At 44.1% G+C, this 7,938-nt stretch overlaps 2 non-coding genes across 2 annotated transcripts; both read left to right on the plus strand.

Moving 5' to 3' along the window:
- The first annotated feature begins 7,175 nt into the window (after positions 1–7,175).
- Positions 7,176–7,289, plus strand: LOC140285508 (U5 spliceosomal RNA). The gene has a single exon (XR_011910531.1). It is a non-coding gene; the product is annotated as a U5 spliceosomal RNA (small nuclear RNA).
- Positions 7,290–7,548: 259 nt separating this feature from the next.
- On the plus strand, positions 7,549–7,738 carry LOC140285509 (U2 spliceosomal RNA). The gene has a single exon (XR_011910532.1). It is a non-coding gene; the product is annotated as a U2 spliceosomal RNA (small nuclear RNA).
- Positions 7,739–7,938: the final 200 nt, after the last annotated feature.

Consider the following 7,938-nt stretch of genomic DNA (forward strand, 5'->3'; position numbering starts at 1 on the left):
GAGTGGATGTGTTCGGCTACAAGAAGGTTTGAATGTCCGACCATAGTTAGTAAAAAGCGGGTAAGAAAAGGTTCGAATGCCCAAATATATACCATCAAAAGCGGAAGCTGTGGTGTTCGGCTGCAAGAAGATGTGAACGTCCGACCAAAGTTTGTAAAAAGCAGTTAAAAGGTTTGAATATCCAACCAAACATAATCAAAAGCGGGAGTAGAGCTGTTCGACTGCAAGTAGGTGTGAATGTCAGATCATAATTTGCAAAAAGCTGATGAGAAAGGGTGAGAATGCCCAACTATACACCATCAAATGCGGGAGCGGAGTTGTTCAGCTGTGAGTAGGTGTGAATCTCAGACCATAATTGCTGAAAAATGTGTTAGAACAGGTAAGAATGCCGGTCCATACATAATCAAAAGCGGGAGAGGTGCTGTTCGGCTGCAATTAGGTGTGAATGTCCAGCCATAATTACTCACAAACGGGTAGGAAAAGGTAAGAATGCCAGACCATACATGATCAAAACAGGGAGCGGAGGTGGTTCAGCTGCAAGAAGGGGTGAATGTCCGACTAAAGTTCAAATATATTAACAAAAGCGGGAGGAGAGGTCTTCGGATGAGAGTGGTTGAGAATTTCCAACCATAATCTATAAAATGAGGTGAAAAAAATGGTGTGATAGAACACTAAAAGGTGGAGCGGAAGTGTTCGGCTGCAATAAGGTGTGAATGTCCGACTATATTTGTTGAAAAGCAGGTGAAGCAAGGTCTGAATGCCCAACCTTACATCATCAAAAGCGAGATCAGAGGTGTTTGGCTGCAAGAAGGCCATAGTTTGCCAAAAGCGGGTAAGGTGCGAATGACCGACTAAATATCAACAAAAGTGGGGGCGGAGGTCTTCAGATGCAAGTGGGTGTGAATATCCCACCATACAAGTATGGTGGAGAGTAAGCTGTGAATGGCCGACCATAGTAAAAAGCGGGTGAGAGAAGGTGCGAAGGTCAAACCATACATGATCAAAACAGGGAGCGGAGGTGTTTGACTGTGACAAGGTGTGAATGTCCACCCATAATTAATGAAAAGCGGGCAACAAGTAGTTTCGAATGTCAAACCATACATCATCAAAAGCAGGAGTGGATATGTTCGGCTACAAGAAGGTTTGAATATCCGACCATAGTTTGTAAAAAGCGGGTAAGAAAAGGTTTGAATGCCCGAACATACACCATAAAAAGAGGGAGCGGAGGTGTTCCGCTGTAAGAAGGTGTGAATGTCCAACCATAGTTGGTAAAAAGCGGGTAAGAAAAGGTTAAAATACCCGACTGTACACAATCAATAGCGGGAGTGGAGTTGTTCGGGTACTAAAAGGTGTGAACGTCCGACCATGGTTTGTTAAAAGCGGGTAAGAAAAGGTGCGAATGCCCGACAATGTATGATCAAAAGAGGGAGCGGAGGTTTTCGGCTGCAGGAAGGTCTGAATGTCCAACCATAATTTGTAAAAACCGGGGAAGAAAAGGCTCGAAAGCCCGACTATACACCATCAAAAGCGGGAGCAAAGGTGTTCAGCTGCAAGAAGGTCTGAATGTCCATCAATAATTGCTAGAAAACATGAAAGAAAATTTTCGAATATCAAACCGCACATGATCATAAGCAGAAGAGGAGGTGTTCAGCTGCAAGAAGGTGTCAATGTCCACCCATAATTACTGAAAAATGGGTAAGAAAAGGTGCAAATGCCCAACCATACATCATCAAAAGAGGAAGCGGAGGCGTTCCGCTGTAAGACGGTGTGAATGTCCGACCATAGTTGGTAAAAAGTTGGTAAGAAAAGGTTAAAATACCCGACTGTACACAATCAATAGCGGGAGCAGAGTTGTTCGGCTACAAGAAGGTGTGAATGTCCGACCATGGTTTTTAAAAAGCGGGTAAGAAAAGGTTCGAATGCCCGATTATATACCATCAAAAGCGGAAGCGGAGGTGTTCGGCTGCAAAATTGTGTGAACGTCCGACCAAAGATTGTAAAAAGCAGTTAAGAACAGGTTCGAATATCCAACCAAACATAATCAAAAGCGGGAGTAGAGCTGTTCGACTGCAAGTAGGTGTGAATGTCAGATCATAATTTGCAAAAAGCTAATGAGAATGGGTGAGAATGCCCAACTATACACCATCAAATGCGGGAGCGGAGTTGTTCGGCTGTGAGTAGGTGTGAATCTCCGACCATAATTTCTGAAAAATGTGTTAGAAAACGTAAGAATGCCGGTCCATACATCATCAAAAGCGAGAGAGGTGGTGTTCGGCTGCAAGTAGGTGTGAATGTCCAGCCATAATTACTCACAAACGGGTAAGAAAAGGTAGTATTGCCAGACCATACATGATCAAAACAGGGAGCGGAGGTGGTTCAGCTGCAAGAAGGTGTGAATGTCCGACTAAAGTTCAAATATATTAACAAAAGCGAGAGGAGAGGTCTTGGGATGAGAGTGGTTGAGAATTTCCAACCATAATCTATAAAATGCGTTGAAAAAAAAGGTGTGATAGAACACCAAAAGGTGGAGCGGAAGTCTTCGGCTGCAAGAAGGTCTGAATATCCAAACATAATTTGTAAAAACCGGGGAAGAAAAGGCTCGAAAGCCCGACTATACACCATCAAAAGCGGGAGCGGAGGTGTTCAGCTGCAAGAAGGTCTGAATGTCCATCAATAATTGCTAGAAAACATGAAAGAACATTTTCGAATATCAAACCGCACATGATCATAAGCGGGAGAGGAGGTGTTCAGCTGCACGAAGGTGTTAATGTCCACACATAATTACTGAAGAATGGGTAAGAAAAGCTTCGAATGCCCAACCATACATGATCAAAAGCAGGAGCGGAGGTGTTCCGCTGTAAGACGGTGTGAATGTCCGACCTTAGTTGGTAAAAAGCGGGTAAGAAAAGTTTAAAATACCCGACTGTACACAATCAATAGCGGGAGTGGAGTTATTTGGCTACAAGAAGGTGTGAAAGTCCGACCATGGTTTGTAAAAAGCGGGTAAGAAAAGGTTCGAATGCCCAAATATATACCATCAAAAGCGGAAGCTGTGGTGTTCGGCTGCAAGAAGATGTGAACGTCCAACCAAAGTTTGTAAAAAGCAGTTAAAAGGTTTGAATATCCAACCAAACATAATCAAAAGCGGGAGTAGAGCTGTTCGACTGCAAGTAGGTGTGAATGTCAGATCATAATTTGCAAAAAGCTGATGAGAAAGGGTGAGAATGCCCAACTATACACCATCAAATGCGGGAGCGGAGTTGTTCAGCTGTGAGTAGGTGTGAATCTCTGACCATAATTGCTGAAAAATGTGTTAGAACAGGTAAGAATGCCGGTCCATACATAATCAAAAGCGGGAGAGGTGGTGTTCGGCTGCAATTAGGTGTGAATGTCCAGCCATAATTACTCACAAACGGGTAGGAAAAGGTAAGAATGCCAGACCATACATGATCAAAACAGGGAGCGGAGGTGGTTCAGCTGCAAGAAGGGGTGAATGTCCGACTAAAGTTCAAATATATTAACAAAAGCGGGAGGAGAGGTCTTCGGATGAGAGTGGTTGAGAATTTCCAACCATAATCTATAAAATGCGGTGAAAAAAATGGTGTGATAGAACACTAAAAGGTGGAGCGGAAGTGTTCGGCTGCAATAAGGTGTGAATGTCCGACTATATTTGTTGAAAAGCAGGTGAAGCAAGGTCTGAATGCCCAACCTTACATCATCAAAAGTGAGATCAGAGGTGTTTGGCTGCAAGAAGGCCATAGTTTGCCAAAAGCGGGTAAGGTGCGAATGACCGACTAAATATCAACAAAAGTGGGGGCGGAGGTCTTCGGATGCAAGTGGGTGTGAATATCCCACCATACAAGTATGGTGGAGAGTAAGCTGTGAATGGCCGACCATAGTAAAAAGCGGGTGAGAGAAGGTGCGAAGGTCAAACCATACATGATCAAAACAGGGAGCGGAGGTGTTTGACTGTGACAAGGTGTGAATGTCCACCCATAATTAATGAAAAGCGGGCAACAAGTAGTTTCGAATGTCAAACCATACATCATCAAAAGCAGGAGTGGATATGTTCGGCTACAAGAAGGTTTGAATATCCGACCATAGTTTGTAAAAAGCGGGTAAGAAAAGGTTTGAATGCCCGAACATACACCATAAAAAGAGGGAGCGGAGGTGTTCCGCTGTAAGAAGGTGTGAATGTCCAACCATAGTTGGTAAAAAGCGGGTAAGAAAAGGTTAAAATACCCGACTGTACACAATCAATAGCGGGAGTGGAGTTGTTCGGCTACTAAAAGGTGTGAACGTCCGACCATGGTTTGTAAAAAGCGGGTAAGAAAAGGTGCGAATGCCCGACAATGTATGATCAAAAGAGGGAGCGGAGGTTTTCGGCTGCAGGAAGGTCTGAATGTCCAAGCATAATTTGTAAAAACCGGGGAAGAAAAGGCTCGAAAGCCCGACTATACACCATCAAAAGCGGGAGCAAAGGTGTTCAGCTGCAAGAAGGTCTGAATGTCCATCAATAATTGCTAGAAAACATGAAAGAAAATTTTCGAATATCAAACCGCACATGATCATAAGCAGAAGAGGAGGTGTTCAGCTGCAAGAAGGTGTCAATGTCCACCCATAATTACTGAAAAATGGGTAAGAAAAGGTGCAAATGCCCAACCATACATCATCAAAAGAGGAAGCGGAGGCGTTCCCCTGTAAGACGGTGTGAATGTCCGACCATAGTTGGTAAAAAGTTGGTAAGAAAAGGTTAAAATACCCGACTGTACACAATCAATAGCGGGAGCAGAGTTGTTCGGCTACAAGAAGGTGTGAATGTCCGACCATGGTTTTTAAAAAGCGGGTAAGAAAAGGTTCGAATGCCCGATTATATACCATCAAAAGCGGAAGCGGAGGTGTTCGGCTGCAAAAATGTGTGAACGTCCGACCAAAGATTGTAAAAAGCAGTTAAGAACAGGTTCGAATATCCAACCAAACATAATCAAAAGCGGGAGTAGAGCTGTTCGACTGCAAGTAGGTGTGAATGTCAGATCATAATTTGCAAAAAGCTAATGAGAATGGATGAGAATGCCCAACTATACACCATCAAATGCGGGAGCGGAGTTGTTCGGCTGTGAGTAGGTGTGAATCTCCGACCATAATTGCTGAAAAATGTGTTAGAAAACGTAAGAATGCCGGTCCATACATCATCAAAAGCGAGAGAGGTGGTGTTCGGCTGCAAGTAGGTGTGAATGTCCAGCCATAATTACTCACAAACGGGTAAGAAAAGGTAGTATTGCCAGACCATACATGATCAAAACAGGGAGCGGAGGTGGTTCAGCTGCAAGAAGGTGTGAATGTCCGACTAAAGTTCAAATATATTAACAAAAGCGGGAGGAGAGGTCTTGGGATGAGAGTGGTTGAGAATTTCCAGCCATAATCTATAAAATGCGTTGAAAAAAAAGGTGTGATAGAACACCAAAAGGTGGAGCGGAAGTCTTCGGCTGCAAGAAGGTCTGAATGTCCAAACATAATTTGTAAAAACCGGGGAAGAAAAGGCTCGAAAGCCCGACTATACACCATCAAAAGCGGGAGCGGAGGTGTTCAGCTGCAAGAAGGTCTGAATGTCCATCAATAATTGCTAGAAAACATGAAAGAAAATTTTCGAATATCAAACCGCACATGATCATAAGCGGGAGAGGAGGTGTTTGGCTGCAAGAAGGTGTTAATGTCCACACATAATTACTGAAGAATGGGTAAGAAAAGCTTCGAATGCCCAACCATACATCATCAAAAGCAGGAGCGGAGGTGTTCCGCTGTAAGAAGGTGTGAATGTCCGACCATAGATGGTGAAAAGCGGGTAAGAAAAGGTTTGAATGCCCGACTATACACCATCAAAAGAGGGAGCGGAGGTGTTCCGCTGTAAGACGGTGTGAATGTCTGACCATAGTTGGTAAAAAGCGGTTAAGACAAGGTGAAAATACACGACTGTACACAATCAATAGCGGGAGTGGAGTTGTTCGGCTACTAAAAGGTGTGAAAGTCCGACCCTGGTTTGTAAAAAGCGGGTAAGAAAAGGTGCGAATGCCCGAAAATGTATGATCAAAAGAGGGAGCGGAGGTTTTTGGCTGCAAGAAGGTCTGAATGTCCGACCATAGTTTGTAAAAAGCGGTTAAGGAAAGGTTCGAAACCCTGACTATACACCATCAAAAGCGGGAGCGGAGGTGTTCAGCTGCAAGAAGGTCTGAATGTCCATCAATAATTGCTAGAAAACATGAAAGAAAATTTTCGAATATCAAACCACACATGATCATAAGCGGGAGAGGAGGTGTTCAGCTGCAAGAAGGTGTGAATGTCCACCCATAATTACTGAAAAATGGGTAAGAAAAGGTGCGAATAACCAACCATACATCATCAAAAACAGGAGTGGATGTGTTCGGCTACAAGAAGGTTTGAATGTCCGACCATTGTTTGTAAAAAGCGGGTAAGAAAAGGTGCGAATGCCCAAACATACACCATCAAAAGAGGGAGCGGAGGGGTTCCGCTGTAAGAAGGTGTGAATGTCCGACCATAGTTGGTAAAAAGCGGGTAAGACAAGGTGAAAATACCCGACTGTACACAATCAATAGCGGGAGCGGAGTTGTTCGGCTATTAAAAGGTGTGAAAGTCCGACCCTGGTTTGAAAAAAGCGGGTAAGAAAAGGTGCGAATGCCCGAAAATGTATGATCAAAAGATGCAATGTACGACGTTGTTTTTTTTGTTTAAATCTTTCTAGACATGGTAAATATGAAGGACAAAGCAGTTTTAACATAGTTTGAGTGAAGGAATTCATTTTATAGATAAAATCCCAAGAGTCTGCTGAGAAAAGAGAGTGAATACGAAGTAGACTTTAACACGGCTCTGGGAGCAATCCGAGTGCGGGCTAACCGGGAGAATTGCTTGAAAGAAACGCGACACCGAATGAGCGGTCAGAAAAAAGCCTCAATACGGTGTTCCCATGGTGTTTTTGTTGCTGCCTTGTCTTTTGCACAGAGTAAAAGACAAGGCAGCCATCGAATAGGGCCCGATTGTTCCTACTTGGTCAGCCGAGGAGCAAGGGGGGGGATCAAGCGTCTCCACCAAGCAAAGCTCACCATGGGGAAGGTGGCTATGCCAACTAGCCTGATGCCCTGCTCCTGCAGTGACGGATAATCGTACTCTGGTTTCTCTTCATAACGTACAAGTCTTTCGCCTTTTACTAAAGACTTCCGTGGAGAGCAGCACTAGTGAGTTGTTTCTATTTTTGGCAGGCTTTACCTTTGCGGGTGAAGCCCTTTCTGTCTGTGCAAAAGAAATCTTGTTACTGTGCAGAGTGACTTCTCTGAGTAGAGTCGCCTTACTTGTTGCGACTGTGCTGACGTTGTTGCTTGAATGGTGCTTGCTGGAGCGTGCAGGAGTGCAAAGTTATACCATTTAAAAGGGCTGAAGAGTGCTCAGTGCGGAGGTGCAAAGTGACACTAAAAAGAACACCGCTACAAGTGCGCATTGTGCCAGGAAGGGCCCTCGGACGTGAACCAGTGGACAGTTATCGCTTCTCGGCCTTTTGGCTAAGATCAAGTGTGGTATCTGTTCTTATCAGTTTAATATTTGATATGTCCTCTATACGAGGACTACATATTAAATGGATTTTTAGCAATAGGATTTAAAAAGGAGCTGGCTCTGTTCACTCCAAGCATCGACCCGGTACTGCAGTGCCGCTGGGAACGGTGCGATCTTCTCTGCTCTTGTGAAAAAGCAAACAGCGGTGCAGGATGGAAGTTTCAGGGTCCTATTCGATGGCTGCAACACCTGAAAGAGATATTGATGCGAGACCTGATGAAAAGCTTTTTCAAAGTCTAAATTTAAGATGACAAGCCGGGTGTTTCTTTCTCTATCGTAATCAATGATGTCTCGAATCAGTACGAGGCTGTCAGTGAG

This window comes from Leuresthes tenuis, unplaced genomic scaffold (genome assembly GCF_036924035.1).
Source record: "Leuresthes tenuis unplaced genomic scaffold, fLeuTen1.0.hap1 SCAF_46, whole genome shotgun sequence".
Lineage (NCBI taxonomy): Eukaryota > Metazoa > Chordata > Actinopteri > Atheriniformes > Atherinopsidae > Leuresthes > Leuresthes tenuis.